Source organism: Girardinichthys multiradiatus, chromosome 5 (genome assembly GCF_021462225.1).
Source record: "Girardinichthys multiradiatus isolate DD_20200921_A chromosome 5, DD_fGirMul_XY1, whole genome shotgun sequence".
In the NCBI taxonomy this organism is placed as follows: domain Eukaryota; kingdom Metazoa; phylum Chordata; class Actinopteri; order Cyprinodontiformes; family Goodeidae; genus Girardinichthys; species Girardinichthys multiradiatus.
Window position 1 is genome coordinate 19,332,921 of NC_061798.1, and position 21,246 is coordinate 19,354,166.

General features: G+C 41.2%; 1 protein-coding gene across 1 annotated transcript in view; it reads right to left on the reverse strand.

The window, feature by feature from the left end:
• Positions 1 to 4,338, reverse strand: part of rnf24 (ring finger protein 24) — a 40,302-nt gene extending 35,964 nt beyond the window's left edge. The window contains exon 1 of the mRNA XM_047365164.1: positions 3,522 to 4,338. The gene's annotated coding sequence lies outside the window, so the exon portion shown is untranslated. The remainder of the gene's footprint in view (positions 1 to 3,521) is intronic.
• Between the last annotated feature and the right edge of the window lie 16,908 nt (positions 4,339 to 21,246).

The following is a 21,246-nucleotide window of genomic DNA, read 5'->3' on the forward strand; positions in this document are numbered from 1 at the left end:
TCAGGTGGATGAAAAGAAAAATTCATACGTGGTGCTAATTCGGATACGTATCCAACAGTTTTCACAGCATCTGCAGTCTGAACAGTCATGTCGCAGTTCATCCACCTTTCACATCATTGTCCAGGCTCTGACCACACATCCAGACTTCTCTACAGCAGAAGCAGTCACTGCTCTACAAAAGGTCATTGTTAATAGTTGTGCTCTCTTTTTTTTTTTTACCTCTCTGCGTCTAGTTATGATGTGGTCATAAAATTGTCGGCTCCCATTGCTCAACGACTTAATAATAACACAGAGACACCAACATCCATTTTAACATAAAACATGTTATAAATGCGATTACATCCATTTCTCCTTCTGTCTTTTTTTCGTCTTGCATCCCCTCATAAAACTTTTTACACTGACAGAAACGGGCACTTGGGATAGCGGACATTATCCCAAGATACTCCTGCAGGAATATTACTATGTATCCGTCGGACAAAACTGCACAAGAAGCACATGTTGCAGAGGTTTGGAAATGACAAGGCAGCAGTGCATTTGTAAGCACTGAATGTAGGTTCTTTGTGCCCGAGGTGCAGCATCAGTCAAGCTTGTAAAAAATCGGACAGAAAAGGTGGCGAGTTTTTGACTTGAACTTCATTCTTAAGGATAGATCACAAAACCCTTCTGTAATCTGACTACGTAAACTACTGCTTGTTTCCTCTTTAGCTTGGTCTATACACAACTGGTATTAAGACAGGAGGAGTTATAAATGACTTGTTTTTCCTTGGAACAGAACTGCCTAAAATGTGCTACACGTGTCAAATAAGTCTACTAAATGCTTGGCAATTCAGTCCCTCTATTTGATCTGCTCCATGCCATGCTAAACTATCAAAACTTGATGACTTGACTGTAGTTTCTGTGAGCATGAGACATATGGCCTTAAAAAGTGATCTAAAAATAAAGCAAAGGGTAGGCAGTTGCTGATTGCTTCATTTTTAGAACCAGGTGTTCAGGAGGAGTTATCCATGAACCTTTCTATGTTACGCACAAAATCATAAGTACAGTTTTTACAGTCTGGAAATGTGTCAAAACTAAAATGTGAGGCTGCTCAATTGTATTACTGTCTAAAAGTATGAATCTCATATCTGTAATAGGCAGCAATATCCAGCAAACCTCAGGTATAGAATCAGAGGCCTGATCAATGCATTATATGAATAATCTGCATCAGAGTTACTGAGTGTAACCTTAACTCCATTATCTGTGTCCCAAACTGGTGTGTGTGATGTGTGTGGGGGGAAAAAAACAGTATAAAGGACGCATTAAAAATGTAACAATCTAGCTGGATAAAGCATTTGGCTCACTTAAGGCGGGGCTCTGTCAAAGCAAAACAGAGACAATTTTCAACCTTCATGCAAAACTAAAGCAACTTTACTGGCATCGACTCAACTACAGAAAAACCGGGACAGTGATAATGCAAATCTGACTACTGCGAGAATGACTTTAGATGAGCCACTCACTGCTGGGGTTCAGAAAAACGTTCACCTTTTGGAGAAGCTCAGAACAGGTCCTGTCTTCTAATCTGTCTGCATTGTCTCAAGCCATAACTTCTTGCATTCGGAACAAACATTTGCTCGATCTCAGCGCTCAGACTCACTGCTCATTGGATTGACGTTTTATGAAATCAAATCTGTTCAGTACTACCACGCATAGCGGTTTGTAGATTCATAGAGCAAGCAAAGCAGGCAGTTAGGATGCAAATCACACCAACAGTAGGAAAGCAGTTCAAGGATGACATTCTGTGAGAATATGATGGAAATTAATGGAGGAAATGACGGGGCCGGGTATCGCTCACTGCAGTTAACTGTGCAGACTCCTGAAACAGTGGCCCAAAACTGGCTAACTGGCATACATTTTAATAAATTAAACGCATGGGTGGGTTAACAAGTGTATGAACAACATTTAGCTGTTTCTGTATCTATTCTGGATATATGATTATACTAGAAGAGACTGGTAAATTAGAGAAAAATGCTTTTTTCCCCAGGCATGACGAATATAACCTATTGGCATCTTTTAATTAGATGTATGTTTGTATGTATTGGATACATCGCACAGATGTAGCAGGTCTGTCCAAAAACACTGACAAAAGAAGAATATAGAGTGGTCTGAATACGTTTGGTACAGGCTTTTAGCAGCAGAGCGTCTGAAAATGATGGGAGTAATCTAACTCTGTGCTGTATCAAGTGGAGAGTTTTGTGCCACACTTTTTGGACAAATTTATAAAACAAAAAAATATGTCTGTGTAATGGAGGCCAGAGATAATGACGTAAACAACCACAGATTATGACCTCAGACAAATCAGAGCGGTCTCCCGTGGTTTTAAAGTCACAACTCATCCGCACCATATATCAGTGCGACCACATTGTGCTGAAAGCAGCACTCTTCCCTGTGGATGCCATTATAAAGTGAATAAACAAAGTTAATTGTTTTCAGAATTCGTGTTTAAAGAGGAAGTCTGAGGAAAGACCAAGATGAAAGAAGCTGTTTAAGGGTTTTTTTAGACATTAGTTTAGACATGTCTGTCGTTCATTCAGGCTGCAGGAGAGCGAGAAAGACTTGCAGCAGATAACAGGAAGGCTAAACGAGATGCAGCAAATTTGCTGTTTTCGTCTTGAGCTGTCAGCTTTTAAATGACATCAAACATGCTGGATTTGCCACCGAGGATTTTATTTTAAGGCTGTAGACAAGAAACTGTAGGCTGTTAACTGTTGTGTATATTCCGTATTTAAGAGCGCAGTCTGGTTAGGAGAGGATTACTTCACAAAACATATAAAAATTAAGCTTCACAGCTTGGTTCATATGGGTCAGCTCCATTTTCAGTACCTAACAGCAGAAGGTGCGGTGAAATGGCAGAGGAGTCCACACATACATACACAGCAGCATCATGTGGGGCGTGTTGGAGTGCTTATGTGATCCTGTGAAAGCTGTTGGCATCATGGAGAACTGGACTTTTTAAATGATTGTCATTATTATGACTATTCCTGGCTGCTTGGTCTGTGGGCGACTTCAGCTTTAAACCAAGGTGGATGAGTAAAACATGACCGGCATCATGGCAAGACATTACTACATGGATCTAATTGTTGTTAATGGACACCAGGATGGTTGAAAATAATGCTTAGCGGACATCTTTCCTCCGTATCTTCGCCATCCTCGGCGGGTTTATTCCTTTACAGCAGGACAGGAGACAAATGGGCGGAGGCTGGTTGAGCTAGCTGCGCTAACCGTTTAGCCGCTACAAATGACGGCGTAACTTATCCCGAGCCTTGCGCTGACCGAGTTCACCTATTAAATATCATTTTAAGAAGCTTTTAGCCGAAACAAAACAGTCATCATGTCCTTTGACAGGTAGCAGCGACATTAGGTGATGCCTCTGGAGCTCAAATCAATTTGAGAGCATGAAAAGTTGACAGCATCACCCCTTAAGTTGCTGCTGAGTCTCTGGGGAGCTAAAAAAAAGCTAAAAATATATATAAGCAACGACTCACCAGCGATTTCCCCCCAGCTCCTGTAGTAGTTTTATGTCACTGCTGCGGGTTTCTTCCCAAAACCAGGCTGTCAGAAGACTGAAGGCAGAGGCAAGCTGAAAGCAGTCCTCACGACCAAAAAATTTCCACTACACTGGATGTTACGCAAAACCCTGCCAGGAGGAGACCTCCTCATCACACAGTCCCGCTCCGCCTGTCTGTCAGTCTGTCTGTGTGATGAGCACACTGCTGCTGCTGCTGGTGCTGCTGCTGGTTCCGATCGTTCAAAATAAACTGGACCGAACAAGAGAAGGTAGATGGTCCTTAGTTGATTTTCACTGAAGCAGGAGCAAGTGGTTGACGAAGAGAAACTCACATTTCTGAATTTGGACAATCGTCCTTGGCAGTCTGCACGGTTTGCACGTACGCGGTGACTCGCCCACTACCACCAGTGGATAGGTCCCACCTCTTCCCAGTCAGATCGGCACCCAGAGAGCGAGGAGAAGGAGGAGGAGTGGAGCTACATGCAGGATTACAACACAGCGAGTAGCTTACTGTGGAGGAGATGCAACACTGAGAGGGAGGAGGAGGTTGCATGATGATTCACAATTAAATCAAAATGTTACATTTAGAATTGATATTTTTTTTACCCCAAGCATTATCATTAGGTAAACTGCAAATATATGTAGGAATTGTTCTTTTATTTAAGTTTATTGTTGAAGTTACCACTCCCTTTGATTTATTTCATATTTTATCAAACGTGCGGTTTTTTGTGAAAGTAAGCACAGAGTAGGGCATAACTGTGAAGTGTAAGGCAAATGATTCATGGTTTTCAAATTTATTTAAAAGATAAAAATCTCAAAATTGTGCTATGCCTTTTTATTCATTCCCTCCGATACATCCAAATCAAATCAGGTTCAACCAATTAGTGATCACCTGTGTGTAACCTAACCTCAGTATAGATACATCTGTTGTGTAACAGGCCCAGATGTTTGTTAGAGAACATTAATGAACCTTCAGCATCATAAAAACTAAAGAACACAGCAGACAGGATGGATACATTTAAAGCAGGGTTAGGTTATAAAATAATATAACATGGAGCGCTGTTCAATCCATCATCTGAAAATATGGCACAACCACTAACCTACCAAGACATTGGTAGAAGAAAGGAAAGCCTTAGTCAAAGAAGTACAAAAGAGGCCCATGTTCATTCTGGAGGAGCTGCAGACATCCACAGCTCAGGAGGAATAATTGACATCAATTGTTGACAGTCTGACACTTCACAAATCTGGAACTTGTGGAAGAGTGGCAAAAAAATCTGTTGTTGAAAGAAAACCACAAGACGTCCTGTTCAATGTTTGCCTCGTGGCATTTAGAGAACGCAGCAAACGTGGAAAAAAATATTCTAGTCAGATGAGACCAATTGTTTAACTTTGCCAAATACATCCGAAAGGCCATCACACACACACACACACACACACACACACACATCTAACCCCGTTCACCTCCTCAACAACACTGTATCTGCTGTGGACCACTTCTGGTTCCTAGGAACCACCATTTCTTGAGACATGAGATGGTCCTCACATATAGACAATGTTTGAAAGAAGGCCCAGCAGAGACTGTACTTCCTGAGGCAACTCAAAAAGTTCAACCTTCCACAGGAGCTGCTGGTCATCTTCTACACTGCCATCATTCAGTCTGTCCTGTCTTCATCCATCTCAGTGTGGTTTAGATCATCCATAAAACAGAACAGGTCCAGACTGCAACGAACAATCAGGACTGCAGAGAGAATCATCAGGGCTGACCTTCTCTCTATCCAGGACATATACAGGTCTAGGGTCAGGAAAATGGCAGCTAACATCTCTGCAGACCCCACACACCCTGCACACAAATTGTTTAGGCTTTTACCTTCAGATGGCGCTACAGAGCACTGCCTGCTAAAACCAGCCCCCACAGAGACAGTTTCTTCCCCCAGGCTGTTTCTCTGATGAAAACTTGACAGTCAGAGTTCCAGAACAACACCATGCGTACTTAGACTGATCTCACATTATCTTCTTATCTTCTTTTGTGAAGTCACTTGTGTATATATGTACATTTAAAAAATATTTCTTATTTCCAATTGTTATATGCTATATAAATATAAAAAATCATTGTTTGTGTGCACAAACTTGGCAATAAAGCTGATTCTGATTCTGAAAATGAGGAAAACTTAAAGTGTTCCTAAAGGGGTTAGGAACACTTTTGCAAGGACTGCTTGTAAAAAAGTAAATCTTGCTGAAAACTCTGTTAGGTCTCCTAGGCCACATGAACAAGACAAGGTTGTAAGTCATACAATGAAGTAGTGACATAATGTCCATGAAGACACTGGAGGAAGTGCTATATGGGGATAATAAACCTACTTTCCCCTATTATTTCAACAATAATCGCTCCATTCAGCCAGTACCAAGCAACAGCCTCCTCCTGCTGTTCCAGGGAAGGGAAGGAGTGCCAGTCTTATACCTAGTGTGCAGTCCCTGAATGCGCCTTTGTGGATGCTACCATCCTCTCCCTCCTGCCAACCCCTGGCAGCTCATTCAGGAGTCTCACATGGCGCTTCCAACTCAGCAGCCATCTCACAATGCACTCCTGTCATCTGCACCTCATTGACATGCACTTATAGTGATGTGCATCAGGGGATGGTGGTGCTCTTCCATTGCTTTCAAAGGAAATGAAGTGCCGGGCTGGGTGGCCAAAGTGTGGCTTCCTGGATGCAGGCTTCATATTTATAGGGAGGAAGTTGGACCATGTGTTAGGTGTGCACCACCCACCACCTTTAGGTCAGTTCCTGTGAGAAAAGTACGGATAATCAGAAATAAAAGATAACCAGGTCTTGTGTGCAGAACAGAAATTTACAGGAATATATTTTATGAAGCTTTTAGCTTCACGTCTGATCCTCTCACTATCAGCACTGGCGCCCCCCAGGGGGATGTCAGTTCACCTGTCCTGTTAGTTCTCCGATGATACAGCCATTCTCTGCCTCATATCAGATCCATTAAACTCAATAACCTACTGACAGCGGATCCAAAGTTTTGTTCAGTGACGTAAGAAACATTTCCTGATTCTTAATGTCCAAAAAACACAGAAAATAATCTTTGAGCCGAAGTCAGTTGGAGACCACTTACTACTGGACATTTATAACATGTAGATTCATAAAAATATCTGGGAATACAAACACAACAGACAGGGCCTTTGATGTTAGTCAGAAGGTGATGCTGCTCTTTTAGCATGCCATAATAGAGAGCATCATTAGGTACAACATCTCAGCCTGTCTGTCAAAATGCAGGCTAGCTGACCTGGCTCACACAAAGAGCTACGAACTGGATGGGAATCAAGTAGCATTCCTCACTTCAAACCATCTTTAAGGAAACAATAACCCAACAGGCCCAGAAGATTATCTCAGACCACACTCACATCCTTTATTCAGAATATCTGCTTGTTTCCTCAGGCCGCCGCCTCAGTTTCTGCATGCATATAGAACCTCTACAAGAACTGATTTGTTCCACTTTCCATCAAATCCCTAAACAGCAACACAAACACTGCACAATAATGGCAGAATGTGCAGGTAATAGTCAGTAGGGTTTTAAACTGTTTTGTTTTTGTTGTAATTAATTGTTTTATGTTGATCTTATATTTGCAGTTCTTGGACAATGTGCAATATACTTTTGGAAGAAATGGTAAATGGTCCGCACTTAGCACTCTATCAAGTCCAAGGACCCCAAAGTGCTTTACACTACAATCAGTCACCCAGCCATTCATACACACAATCACACACTGACAGTGGTAGACTACCCTGTAGCTACAGCTGCCCTGGTGCAGATTGACAGACATGAGGCTGCAATACAATCAGCGCCACAGGTCACTACCTGAAACGCCATCTTCAACATGTTTGCTGTGTCCCCTTCATGGCTTGAGGCAAACATTTAACAGGACGACTTGGATGGCTTTCATCTTGCTACTCTTCCATAAAGGCAATTCTGATTAATTGTATAGCTAATAGATGAACCGAAAGTTTATGTCACAGTAGCCAGCCTCAAAACGTGCAGATTATTGGAAAGGTTCTGCAATAAAATTGTTTGTTTTGTCCAAAGGATTCAGTTAAACTAAGAAATGAATATGTTTTTTTTGACAATTATGGGGGTGTTATGAGTGGTCTGTTTTGCTCATTGCCAAGTACAATATACAGGTCATTCTCAAAATATTAGCATATTTCGTCCGACCAATAAAAGAAAAGTGTTTTTAATACAAAAAACGTCAACCTTCAAATAATCATGTACAGTTATGCACTCAATACTTGGTCGGGAATCCTTTGGCAGAAATGACTGCTTCAATGCGGCGTGGCATGGAGGCAATCAGCCTGTGGCACTGCTGAGGTCTTATGGAGGCCCAGGATGCTTCGATAGCGGCCTTTAGCTCATCCAGAGTGTTGGGTCTTGAGTCTCTCAACGTTCTCTTCACAATATCCCACAGATTCTCTATGGGGTTCAGGTCAGGAGAGTTGGCAGGCCAATTGAGCACAGTGATACCATAGTCAGTAAACCATTTACCAGTGGTTTTGGCACTGTGAGCAGGTGCCAGGTTGTGCTAAAAAATGAAATCTTCATCTCCATAAAGCTTTTCAGCAGATGGAAGCATGAAGTGCTCCAAAATCTCCTGATAGCTAGCTGCATTGACCCTGCCCTTGATAAAACACAGTGGACCAACACCAGCAGCTGACACGGCACCCCAGACCATCACTGACTGTGGGTACTTGACACTGGACTTCTGGCATTTTGACATTTCCTTCTCCCCAGTCTTCCTCCAGACTCTGGCACCTTGATTTCCGAATGACATGCAGAATTTGCTTTCATCCGAAAAAAGTACTTTGGACCACTGAGCAACAGTCCAGTGCTGCTTCTCTGTAGCCCAGGTCAGGCGCTTCTGCCGCTGTTTCTGGTTCAAAACTGGCTTGACCTGGGGAATGCGGCACCTGTAGCCCATTTCCTGCACACGCCTGTGCACGGTGGCTCTGGATGTTTCTACTCCAGACACAGTCCACTGCTTCCGCAGGTCCCCCAAGGTCTGGAATTGGCCCTTCTCCACAATCTTCCTCAGGGTCCGGTCACTTCTTCTCGTTGTGCAGCGTTTTCTGCCACACTTTTTCCTTCCCACAAACTTCCCACTGAGGTGCCTTGATACAGCACTCTGGGAACAGCCTATTCGTTCAGAGATTTCTTTCTGTGTCTTACCCTCTTGCTTGAGGGTGTCAATAGTGGCCTTCTGGACAGCAGTCAGGTCGGCAGTCTTACCCATGATTGGGGTTTTGAGTGATGAACCAGGCTGGGAGTTTTAAAGGCCTCAGGAATCTTTTGCAGGTGTTTAGAGTTAACTCGTTGATTCAGATGATTAGGTTCATAGCTCGTTTAGAGACCCTTTTAATGATATGCTAATTTTGTGAGATAGGAATTTTGGGTTTTCATGAGCTGTATGCCAAAATCATCCATATTAAGACAATAAAAGACCTGAAATATTTCAGTTAGTGTGCAATGAATCTAAAATATATGAATGTTAAATTTTCATCATGACATTATGGAAAATAATGAACTTTATCACAATATGCTAATATTTTGAGAAGGACCTGTACTATAGTCAAATACCAGCAGGTTTTCCTTCAGTTTGTTCTTAAAAGTGAAGAAATCAGAACTGTACCACAAATATATTTACAGCTATATATTATATAAACTGCAATACAATAAACTTAACTGAAACCATGCTTGTGTCTTTAGAATTTACACCTCTATACTGTCACTATTTGGATAAATGCTACATACAATAAATGTAATAAAATTAAACAACAAATTTTCTGAAGAAGAATTTGTAATCTTGATTTCTTTCACAAAATCAAAAGAAATAAACTTTTATTAATAAAACATGCTTTTTTCCTTTTTTCCCCCTTTATTTCCTATACCTTTTTTGTTTTGTATCAGTTTGAATCTGCAATAAAGGTTCTGTTGTGTGTATTCTGCAGACAGTCTATTAATGTTATATATCCTCAGAGGCACTAGTTGATGCAAGATCCAGAAGAGTTAAAAGGCAAATACATTTAATGTTGGGATATGAAAGTTTCTTCTTCAGTCTTTTTAAATATGTGGATTTGCTTCTCTCCAGTGGTGATTGTTGTGAACCGCATGTGACTCACAAATAGGACCACAAGAGGGCAGCATTTTAACAGCGTAAAAATAGAGTAGGCCATTGACAGGACAGCACATGCTGCTGACTCTACTCTTACTGGAAAAGATGAAGGAACTGAATGTAAGAAAAGATGGGCACTTGCAATTTATCAGCATATAATTAGCCAACCTTTATTAAAGTTTGGTATAACTAATAATAGAGCTGAAAAAAAAAAAACCCTATCTAATGTTCTTTCACCTTGTTAATTTCAGAAAATTTACATGTAAGTAAAAATAAATTGGCACATTTGGCACATTTATAAATTAACATTTGTAGCTATAGTGAAATACATCAACCTAATTGAATGAGTAAGGAGGTGAGCCACAAATATTTTATTTAATGTAAACAGTATCCTAGAGAAAAAAAAAAGTCCAGCTTGTGACCTACACATATAGTATTAAACACATTGAGGGGATGAGCATGGCAGCCCAGGCCACAGACTTATGGTGTTGCGAGAACCCATTGGAGATAACCTGTAATATGATGGTGATCGATGGTGATCAGCATGAGAAGCATATTAGTTTGAACTTTTAATGGTGCATTAGAAAATGTTCGTTTTTGAGGGTGGAAAAATTAAACATCAAACAGCTCCAGTGGTTGGGTTCACAAGTTGAAATTTATTGTATATTCTGCTCTGATCCACATGGGGTCAAAACTATACATTGTCCTTAACTAAAATTTGGATAAATGTGTCTTTTGATAAGCTTCCAGTTGGTGATCATTATCTTGGAAAACCAAGTGGTCTCCAAATTATGGCAAAAAAAAAAGTGTGCTTGCAATGGTATAAAAAACGTTATTTGTGTCATGCAACTTTAAAACTTTGGTCACAACCACTTGGTCCATACTGATAATATAAAATAAAACCTCTTTTTTTTCTTTATCAAATAGAAGAATAAATCTGAAACAGACCCACAGCATTATGCTGCCACCACCATTTCTGACGCCTGGCACTGTTTGAAAGTGACACCAAGATTTCTCCAAACCGACTTGTCAGTGTCGTAGCTCACTATTTGAATTTATAATAAAATATAGTATGTAGTAGTCAGACGAACATAACAAAGATTTCTTTAAATTAAACATTTTTAGAGCACTTTTGGTACTGCCACACAGTGTCTGCACACGTGTCCTTAAAAACAAAAATTCAACCAGAAAATATCAGCTATTCATAATTCAGGTTTTTTATTTTTTATTTTACTCAGTATTTACCTGTTTATTTTTAAATGTGGTAATGAAACTGAGTACAACTCTGTCATATACTGTAAATCTAAGTTGGGATAACAGAGAATTGCCTGAGTTTGGTGTTTTTAAGCCAGCTGAAAAATTGTCGCTGCTTGAATTTCTGGTTTGTGGATATGATCCCCCTGTTCCCTGTAAACTTTGCCTTTTCTTTACTAAGCAGTGCACAGTGCTGTGCATCGTTCCTAATTATAATCCTTCACTGTACTGTACTTGTTCCCACTGCAGGATCTCTTTAAGATGCAAAATGCTAATGCCCTTCCTCTCTTTAACACCACCGCTGAAGTTATTAACTCACCGGTCCAAAGGGGTCAACATTCCTTCCACTCCAAATCAACTCCTGCTGCTGGAGTTACACATCAACCACAGTTAAACTTTGTTTGGAAACCTGATGCTGGGGCTGAAAATTAGACGTCCTGCATGTACTGTATCTGAGAAAGTCAGCATCTCCTGCAAGCGGCATGACATTTTGAGTCAGCAAGGTTGCTCAGCTGTAGTGTGTGTTTTGTTACAGGACCACAGTCTCATAACTCTGGCAGCTCTACCACCCAGGCAAACATAGTAGAGTGTCCTGTGGAAAGGCAACATATCCAGTGACAAACACTGGCCAGATTGACATCAGAGGATTTCTGACCTCACAAGCCAGGCACAGCTAACAAAATTCTTTTTTTTTTTACGAATTTCTTATTTAATAACTGTACACTACAGTTGTTCTATTTTTTCTAAAAACCCACTTTTATTCTTTAGCTTTAAGTTTTAGTTGATCAGAATTGATAATTATGTTCCTTAGTTGTAACTATTATCCTCCATGATTAAAAACTGTTGTTTTATTGAAGACTTATACTTTCTGTTTTCTTCCTCGATTACTGACTTGACCGAGTCACTGCTAGCTCATCATAGAGTTAAGACTTTACAAAGGGAAGGGTGTCATTATTATCTGCAACCTTTTAATGGTAGTGATAAGTGCAAAATGCTAATACCCAAAAAAAAGAAATCTAAAAGTAATAAACAGGCTGATTGGAGTGTAAAATGTTAGTATTTACTCAATCATACCCAAAGCAGTAAATTATTAACTTTATATATTAGGCTACTCTCTCTCTCTCTCTCTCTCTCTTGTCTCAGGTGTTTTAGGGTTAGGGTAAGAGGGTTAGGGTTAGGAAAACAGGTTTTCTTAAGCTCCATCCATTTTCAACCTTCTGAAGAAAATTATCCCCACAGCATGGTAGTGCCACCACCATGTTTCACTCTGGGTATGGTGATGGGTAAAGTGATGTGCCGTGTAAGTCTCCCCCCATCAGTGGTTGATTGAGAGCATCAGACATTACACTATCAAACCTTGTCAAAGGTGTGGGGTCAGGTCGAAAGGTCTTAAAATACAACTGCTCACAAAGCTATTCCTGTTCAAATTGTAAAATTGTCCTATTTTTAAGTAAAAGCTTGAAGATGATGAATGTGCTTAAATCTAAATAAATGTTGATGTTTTACAAGTTTGAAAATTATTGTGGCAATGAACATATAACTATACAATAATTGAGAACAATAATCTGGTTACATTGCTGCTAACTTTATACCATGCTTCTTATTAAGCTACCAAAAATGGGCAAATATTAATCGTCCATAAAAAATTTTTAAATTAGTAGTTTGTACGTGTTTAATTTCTCTAACATTTAATCTTGGTGGGCTCCAGATATTTTTAAGGGAAAAGTGGTGTTTAAAAAATATGAGTTCTTCCTGTTCTTTAGGAACTGCTCATTAAAACCATGATTTCCAGCTACAGTTCACTAAATAAGTCAGTCAGTGACATGGTCACGCATCCTCTTCCTGGATTTCAAAAATAACCCGCAAACATGCACAGTTCAGGTCACAGGGTTATCGCTCACATTTCATTCCTCACTGTGTGATCATCGGATGAAACACAGACTCGAAGGAACTTACCATACGTCGTTTTTTTTCTTTGTCTTTCAAAAGTTAACACAAGACTCTATATTTATTATAAGCCCCTTTCTGCTTTAGTCTATCTTTGTCTGCTTCCTCTTGTAATCTAAACATCCATTTTTATTGTACGTACTTCCTATTCCATGTGCTTTGTTGTTCTGAGCTAAAGCTTGGTGGGGTTTATGATCACATGAAGTCTTTATTGTAAACTTCAGACAATCATATTTGCACTGCTAATACATGTAGTATGATGATTAGGTGTTTGCCCCACTACAGGTTCCAGTTCAGCAAGAAACAAATGTATGCCAGACAAAGATACCCTGATTAAATACATGATGATTTTAAGACACAATTGTGATCAATTATTTCAGTTTATTTGAAGTGCAATTTTTCATTGTATTGTGGCCTATTCTACAGCAGGTCCTTTGAATCTAAGTTGTTTGAGTTTTCTTCACATGATTGATACTTTACAGAAGGTCTGACTCATAAACCAGAGCGCTCGAAACATTGGTCAGCTTTCTGTTTGTCAACGATAAATTTTTATCAAATAGATCAAATAGAAATTTAGAATAATCAATGGGGTAACAAGAGTCACATGTGGTATATACATCAGGCTGAAATAAACCAAAAAGCATCTTTATTGTGGATACTATTAAAGATTCTAACATTTAATGTGTAAACAGAATTAAACCGGCAATGTTATTAACAGAAGAATCAGAAGAAGAAGGAGAAGAAGAAAGCAGTATACATAGCTTTAAGCTAAATTGAAAACAAAGTTCACTTTTTTTAGTTCGCATTTTTGCTTCCTCCATCAAGCCAGACACCCTGTGCTAATGATGACAGCTGCTGCCTATAGTGCTGATTCTAATGAAAAGGAGAAAATGAACAAGGAACAAACTATGCTGAGCAAAACAAACACCCAGACAAATGGGCAACAGGTCAGCTATTAGTCTCTTATTGATGTATGCTATTTGCAGTGTAACCTGGAATAAAGACATTGCTATACTGTAAGACAAGGGATCTCTATCCAATAAACTACAGTCATCATTTTAGCTATATTAATTTTTTTAAATGTTTATTTTTTATTGTTTTACATACAATTTTAAACATGTTTTAAAAAACATTAACATATATGTTTAATAACTGATGTGGTTTAGCATTGCTATAAATAATTCTAAACTTTCTGAGCTTACCTCACTTAATAAGACATATTATTTGCAATATTTTTGAAAGAAAACCAACTCCTTATTTTTAGTTACTGTGTATTTATTGTGTGGTAGCTCTCGGTTTTATGTTTCACAGTTTTTACATCCCACACAACAAATGTTTACAGCATATTAATACTTGAAAAGTTAGCATTGTGAGCCAAAGATTTTAAAAGTGGCACTGCAGTTTCCTATGTTGAGTTGTACTAATCACAAGACTTTTAATCAGGCTCTGGGAATAATAGCATAGCTCAGAAGTGTCATGCAGAGCTTAAATTTAACTTTTGGTTATTTAGAACTAATTTCTGTGAAAATATTTTTTATTTCTTTGAGCATCTGAAAAAGGCAGCTTATGAGTTAACATGTCTGACAGAGAGACTTCAGAGTGGAGGGGGTGTAGAGGAGGAGGAGGGAGGCATCAGTTTCAGAGAGAGAGAACAGATTTCGCCCAAACACTTTGTGACAGAGCTCCTTGTTACACGAAAGCAACAGAAAACAAAGACCTCTGGCCAAGGCCTGTTGCGCAACACATGGTATGATAGTGCACACTAAAGGGGAGTGAAATAGAGAAAGGGGCAAGGGAAGAAAAAAGGATAAGGATGGAAAACCTGAAGGTTAATCAATATATATTGTGTTTGCCTTGACTACTCTGGGTATTTCAGAATTATTACCTCTGGTTAATAGATGTGTTATAATCAGGACCATACTTACATTTGTTAAATGAAGGCCATTTGTTTCTATGCATTGGTAAATTATCACACAGTTTTTTTTTTCTGTAACATGTGGTTAAATTCATTATGCAGGGGAAGTAAACTGAACGAAAATTGAGGTGTACAGCTTTAAAAACATCTACAGCAGGTAGAGTAACAGTGTCTGAAAATAATGTTTCTAAGAAAAAGAAAACAAATCCAGAAAGCATCTGACACATCAGGCTTCAACCAATCCTTGCTATGTGCCATGTTTCAGCTTAGGATTTATCTTGCTGGAACCGAAATACCATTTTATGTCTCTAAAAATATGCTTTCCTTTATTAGATTTATCTAAACAAAGCATTCTGTTACAAGTTGACACAACACTGCTTCATCCCTTGAGTTTAAAGTCATTTTTAAGAAAGGAAGTATGGCTTATTGAGAAAAAAATGCATATATAAATGAAGGGAAGTCTTCTCCACCGTAATAGACAGTATTTATACTAACTATATGTAGCACTTTTACAATTGCTCCAAACCAGAACTGTTAAAAGTACAGGGCAAGCCTTCTTAGCATGGTTCAAACTGGTTTCAGAGAGGTCAGAGAACAGAAGAGGAGAAACATTACACAGCAAACCCCTATATGCAAAATTTAATTAAAGGAATGCTCTGTTTCACAGTTTTTACCACTCTTACAGAAGATAACTAATTAAAGAACATTTTAAAACATTCAGTTAAGCCTGAATCTATATATCCCTCGATGCAATGAAAACTGAACTACAAACCCAGTCATGATGTTATTAAACAAAAAATCTAAAAAATCAAATGTATGCACAGGAATATAATCATTTCAATACAATCATATAGACGAGCTATGAACCTAATCATCTGAATCAACGAGTTAACTCTAAACACCTGCAAAAGAATCCTGAGGCCTTTAAAACTCCCAGCCTGGTTCTTCACTCAAAACCCCAATCGTGGGAAAGACTGCCGACCTGACTGCTGTCCAGAAGGCCACTATTGACACCCTCAAGCAAGAGGGTAAGACACAGAAAGAAATATCTGAACGAATAGGCTGTTCCCAGAGTGCTGTATCAAGGCACCTCAATGGGAAGTCTGTGGGAAGGAAAAAGTGTGTCAGAAAACGCTGCACAATGAGAAGAGGTGACCGGACCCTGAGGAAGATTGTGGAGAAGGGCCGATTCCAGACCTTGGGGGACCTGCGGAAGCAGTGGACTGAGTCTGGAGTAGAAACATCCAGAGCCACCGTGCACAGGCGTGTGCAGGAAATGGGCCACAGGTGCCACATTCCCCAGGTCAAGCCACTTTTGAACCAGAAACAGCAGCAGAAGCGCCTGACCTGGGCTACAGAGAAGCAACACTGGACTGTTGCTCAGTGGTCCAAAGTACTTTTTTCGGATGAAAGCAAATTCTGCATGTCATTCGGAAATCAAGGTGCCAGAGTCTGGAGGAAGACTGGGGAGATTGAAATGCCAAAATGCCAGAAGTCCAGTGTCAAGTACCCACAGTCAGTGATGGTCTGGGGTGCCGTGTCAGCTGCTGGTGTTGGTCCACTGTGTTTTATCAAGAGCAGGGTCAATGCAGCTAGCTATCAGGAGATTTTGGAGCACTTCATGCTTCCATCTGCTGAAAAGCTTTATGGAGATGAAGATTTCATTTTTTAGCACAACCTGGCACCTGCTCACAGTGCCAAAACCACTGGTAAATGGTTTACTGACCATGGTATCATTGTGCTCAATTGGCCTGCCAACTCTCCTGACCTGAACCCCATAGAGAATCTGTGGGATATTGTGAAGAGAACGTTGAGAGACTCAAGACCCAACACTCTGGATGAGCTAAAGGCCGCTATCGAAGCATCCTGGGCCTCCATAAGACCTCAGCAGTGCCACAGGCTGATTGCCTCCATGCCACGCCGCATTGAAGCAGTCATTTCTGCAAAAGGATTCCCGACCAAGTATTGAGTGCATAACTGTACATGATTATTTGAAGGTTGACGTTTTTTGTATTAAAAACAGTCAGTCAGTCATTTTCTACCGCTTATTCCATAGTGGGTCGCGGGGGAGCTGGTGCCTATCTCCAGCAGTCTATGGGCGAGAGGCAGGGTACACCCCGGACAAGTCGCCAGTCCATCGCAGGGCAACACACAAACAACCATGCACACACTCATTCATACACCTAAGGGCAATTTAGAGTGACCAATTAACCTAACAGGCATGTCTTTGGACTGTGGGAGGAAGCCGGAGTACCCGGTGAGAACCCACTGCCAAAATCATCCGTATTAAGACAATAAAAGACCTGAAATATTTCAGTTAGTGTGCAATGAATCTAAAATATATGAATGTTAAATTTTCATCATTACATTATAGAAAATAATGAACTTTATCACAATATGCTAATTTTTTGAGAGGGACCTGTAGGAATTGATAGAAAGAGCATTAGATAGTGTTGTGCCCCAACCATGGGTGAAACATGGACTGAACTGTACACAATCAAAGAGGTATAAACACTGGTCTGCTTTTGATCCAGTCCAAGAAGGAGAAGCCACAACTGGAATCCTCATGATGTCATGGAGCCACTATTGCCTCTTTTCCACTGGCTCGTTTTAGGCGGCACGGCTCCACTAGGTTTCGTTCTACTCGGCATGATACCTGTTGAGTTTTCACTGACCCACTGAGGGCTGAAGCTATGGCGGCAAAGCCCCTCCTACAGCCGTCAGTGTATGCTGTCTACTATTACTGTGACATTGTCACATTACAGTAATCTGTGTAAAATAATAATAAATAAATAAATATATATTTAAAAAAAAGTCAACCAAATACTTATAATGTTTGTATTATTGTATATGCAAGAATGTCTTTTATATGTTGTTTCATCCACTGGGGATAATTACCTAGAACTCAGCCCAGCCAGCACTTATAAAATAAGGCTTAGAGGTGTTGAGGTGAGGGGGGTATGGCAGGAGAAGCAGAGAGGAGAGATGCCTCTGTCTGGACTGGTAATTCTCCAAAGTTTGCAGGAAGAAGTTAACATTTTGGGTTTTATAAGGAAGTTTTTGTCTCAGTCGTGGTAATAACAAGGACAAGGACAGAGCAAAAACAGACTTTTCACTGTGGTGAAGTTAGTTTTAAGTTGGATATTGGATATTCGTGCTCCATGGATTCAGTGGGATCTTCCTCCCCTTTGACCCGATGCAGGCAGTCTGCTTACAGGCAGCTGCTCTGTGTCTGCTTCCTCCTCCTGCAGATGCTAATTCATTTAAGGACCATAAATAAGTTTTTGAACCAAACACGCTGTTTAATGGTGGTATTGTTATGTGTGTTTTTGGGGGAAATGTTTGTGCATCTAAACAGCTGTTTTTATGTGTGATCATCTGATTTAGGATGTTATTAATTACAATGCCTGCCTACATGTAATTCAGAAAGCTGATGTGTCCTTTTTTTCATTTAGCCTTCAGGCATCGTTTATGATTTGTAAATAGTAAAATGATACTTGGGTTTCACTTGAATCCGTGTATCATTCGTTCTTTTCATAGTCAATTAAGATCTCAAAATAGGAAAATGAAAAAACAGTTCGCTGCTTGTTTATAAATCTGATACCAACAAACAAATAACGGGTCATTTTTTGTACCAGTCTATTTTTTCTGTGTTGTGTTTTATCATTAAGACAATCTTTATTTCAATGAGATGTTTCAAACACTGATGGTCCGGTAATGTGAGTTTGCTCCATTTTATCTGTGTTTTACCCTTATTGTCTTGAACCAACCTGCTAAAAATAGATTTAAATTTTGATTAAAACATTCCAGCTTCTTCATTTGCATCGTAATCTTTAAATAGCATGCTTCCAGCACTTGTATACACATTAACTCAACTGACTCCTCTCGATGTGGAGGAGCACTGGCTCTACTCCAAGCTCCTCCCGGATGGCTGAGCTCCTCACCTTATCTCTAAGGGAGTGCCCGACCACCCTGCTAAGGAAGCTCATTTCAGCCGCTTCTACCCAGGATCTCGTTCTTTCGATCATGAACCAAAGTTCATGCCCATAGGTGAGGGTAGGAACACAGACCGACTGGTAAATTGAGAGCTTCGCTTTTCAGTTCAGCTCTCTATTCAATACTGCAGCAGCCGCACCGATCTGTCTGTTGATCTTCTGCTCCATTCTCCCCTCACTCGACCCCAAGATACTTGAACTCCTACACTTGAGGCAGGAGCTGTCCATGAATATTATGAACAGGACCGGTGACAAAGGGCAGCCCTGCCGCAGTCCAACATGCACCGGGAAGAGGTCAGATTTAGTGCCGGCAATGCAGACTAAACTCCTGCTCCATTTGTACAGAGACCGGATGGTCCATTATAAAGGGCCCCTGACTTCGTACTCCTGGAGCATCCCCCACAAGGCACCACGAGGGACACGGTCAAATGCCTTCTCCAGGTCCACAAAAAACGTGGGCAAACTCCCATAAAACCTCGAGCACCCTGTAGAGGGTATAGGGCTGGTCCAGTGTTCCATGGCCGGGACGAAAACTATACTGCTCCTCTTGAAGCTGAGGTTGAACTATCGGCTGGACTCTCCTCTCCAATACCCTGGCATAGGCCTTACCAGGGAGGCTGAGGAGTGAGATCCCCCTGTACTTAGAATACAACCTCATCTTATGAAGGCGGACCACCACCACTGTCTGCCAGTCCAGAGGCACTGACCCCAACTGCCACGAAATGTTGAAGAGGCATGTCAACCATGACAGCCCTACAACATCCAGAGACTAGATGTACTCAGGGTGGATCTCATCCACCCCCAAAGCCTTGCCACCTTGGAGCATTTTAACCACCTTGGTGACTTCAGCCTGGGTGATGAAAGAGTTCAACTCCGAGTCCCCAGTCTCTGCTTCCACCAAGGAAGGCGTGACGGCAGGATTGAGGGATCCTCAAAGTACTCCTTCCACTGCCCGATAATGTCCCCAGTCAAGGTCAGCAGATTCCCACCCCCAATGTGAACAGTGTTGGCGAAGCACTGCTTGCATCTCCTCAGGCGCCGGACGGTTTGCCAGAGTCGTTGTGAGGCTGATTGGTAGTCCTTCTCCGTGGCCTCACCGAACTCCTCCCAGGCCCAAGTTTTTGCCTCTGCCACAGCCCGGGCCATGTAATGCTTGGCCTCACAATATCCGTCAGCCACCTCAGGAGTCCCACAAGCTAACCAGAGCCGATAGGACTCCTTCTTCAGCTTGACAACATCCATTACTGCTGGTGTCCACCACCGGGTTTGGGGATTGCCACCACGACAGGCACTGCAGACCTCATAACATAGTCCACTCGGACTCTATGTCTCCAACCTCCCCTGGAATCTGGTCAAAGGTTTCCCGGAGATGGGAGTTGAATACATCCCTGGCCAAGGTCTCAGCCAGATGTTCCCAGCAGACCCTCACTATATGCTTGGGCCTGCCTAGTCGGTCAGGTTTCCTCCTCTTCCATTGGATCCAACCGACAACCAGGTAGTGATTGGTGGACAACTCAGCCCCTCACCTTAACCAAGTGCCCAAGACATGTGGCCGAAGGTCTGAAAGCCCAACTACAAAGTCGATCATCGACCTCCTGCCTAGGGTGTCCTGGTGCCAAGTGCACTGATGAACACCCTTATGCTTGAACAGGGTGTTCATTATGGACAATCTGTGACTAGCACTGAAGTCCAATAATGAAAGACCGCTTGAGTTCAAATCGGGGAGGCCATTCTACTTTGCACCATCGCTTGGCATGTAGGCCAAAACAACAGTCAGAGACCTTTCCCTGACCCGAAGGCGCAGGGATGCAACCCTTTCAACCACAGGGGTAAACCCCAACATGAGACGGCTGAGCTTGGGTGCGACAAGCAATCTCACCCCAGCCCACTGCCTCTCCCCGCAGGCCACTCCAGAGTAAAGAGAGTCCAAGCTCTTTCAAGGAGTTGGGTTCCAGAGACCACACTGTGCGTGGAGGTGAGCCCGACTATTTCTATCCGACATCTCTCGACTTCCTGCACAAGCTCAGGCTTCCCCCCCCACCAGCAAGGTGACATTCCACGTCCCTAAAGCCAGTTTACGCATCCGGAGATCGAGTGGTCAAGGTAGTCCACCTTCATCCACTGCCCGATCCTTTTTGCACCAGTCCCTCATGGTTCCCCCTGCGGGTTGTGGGCCCACTGGGGGATTTGGCAAATCATATTTCAAAGAATGATTTGGCAAATTATTCTTCAAAATATCATTTTATTAAAATGTTTTACATACTTTTTGATTTTGCATTGTGACTGGTTGTTTGAAGACATACTAATTGTTGTCCTTAATTAGAAAAACTAATGTGACCTAATTTACAAATTTCTCAAGATAAACCTTGGTTCTTAAACATAAATTTCCACATTGATCTGTCATTTCATTGCATCATTTTATTGG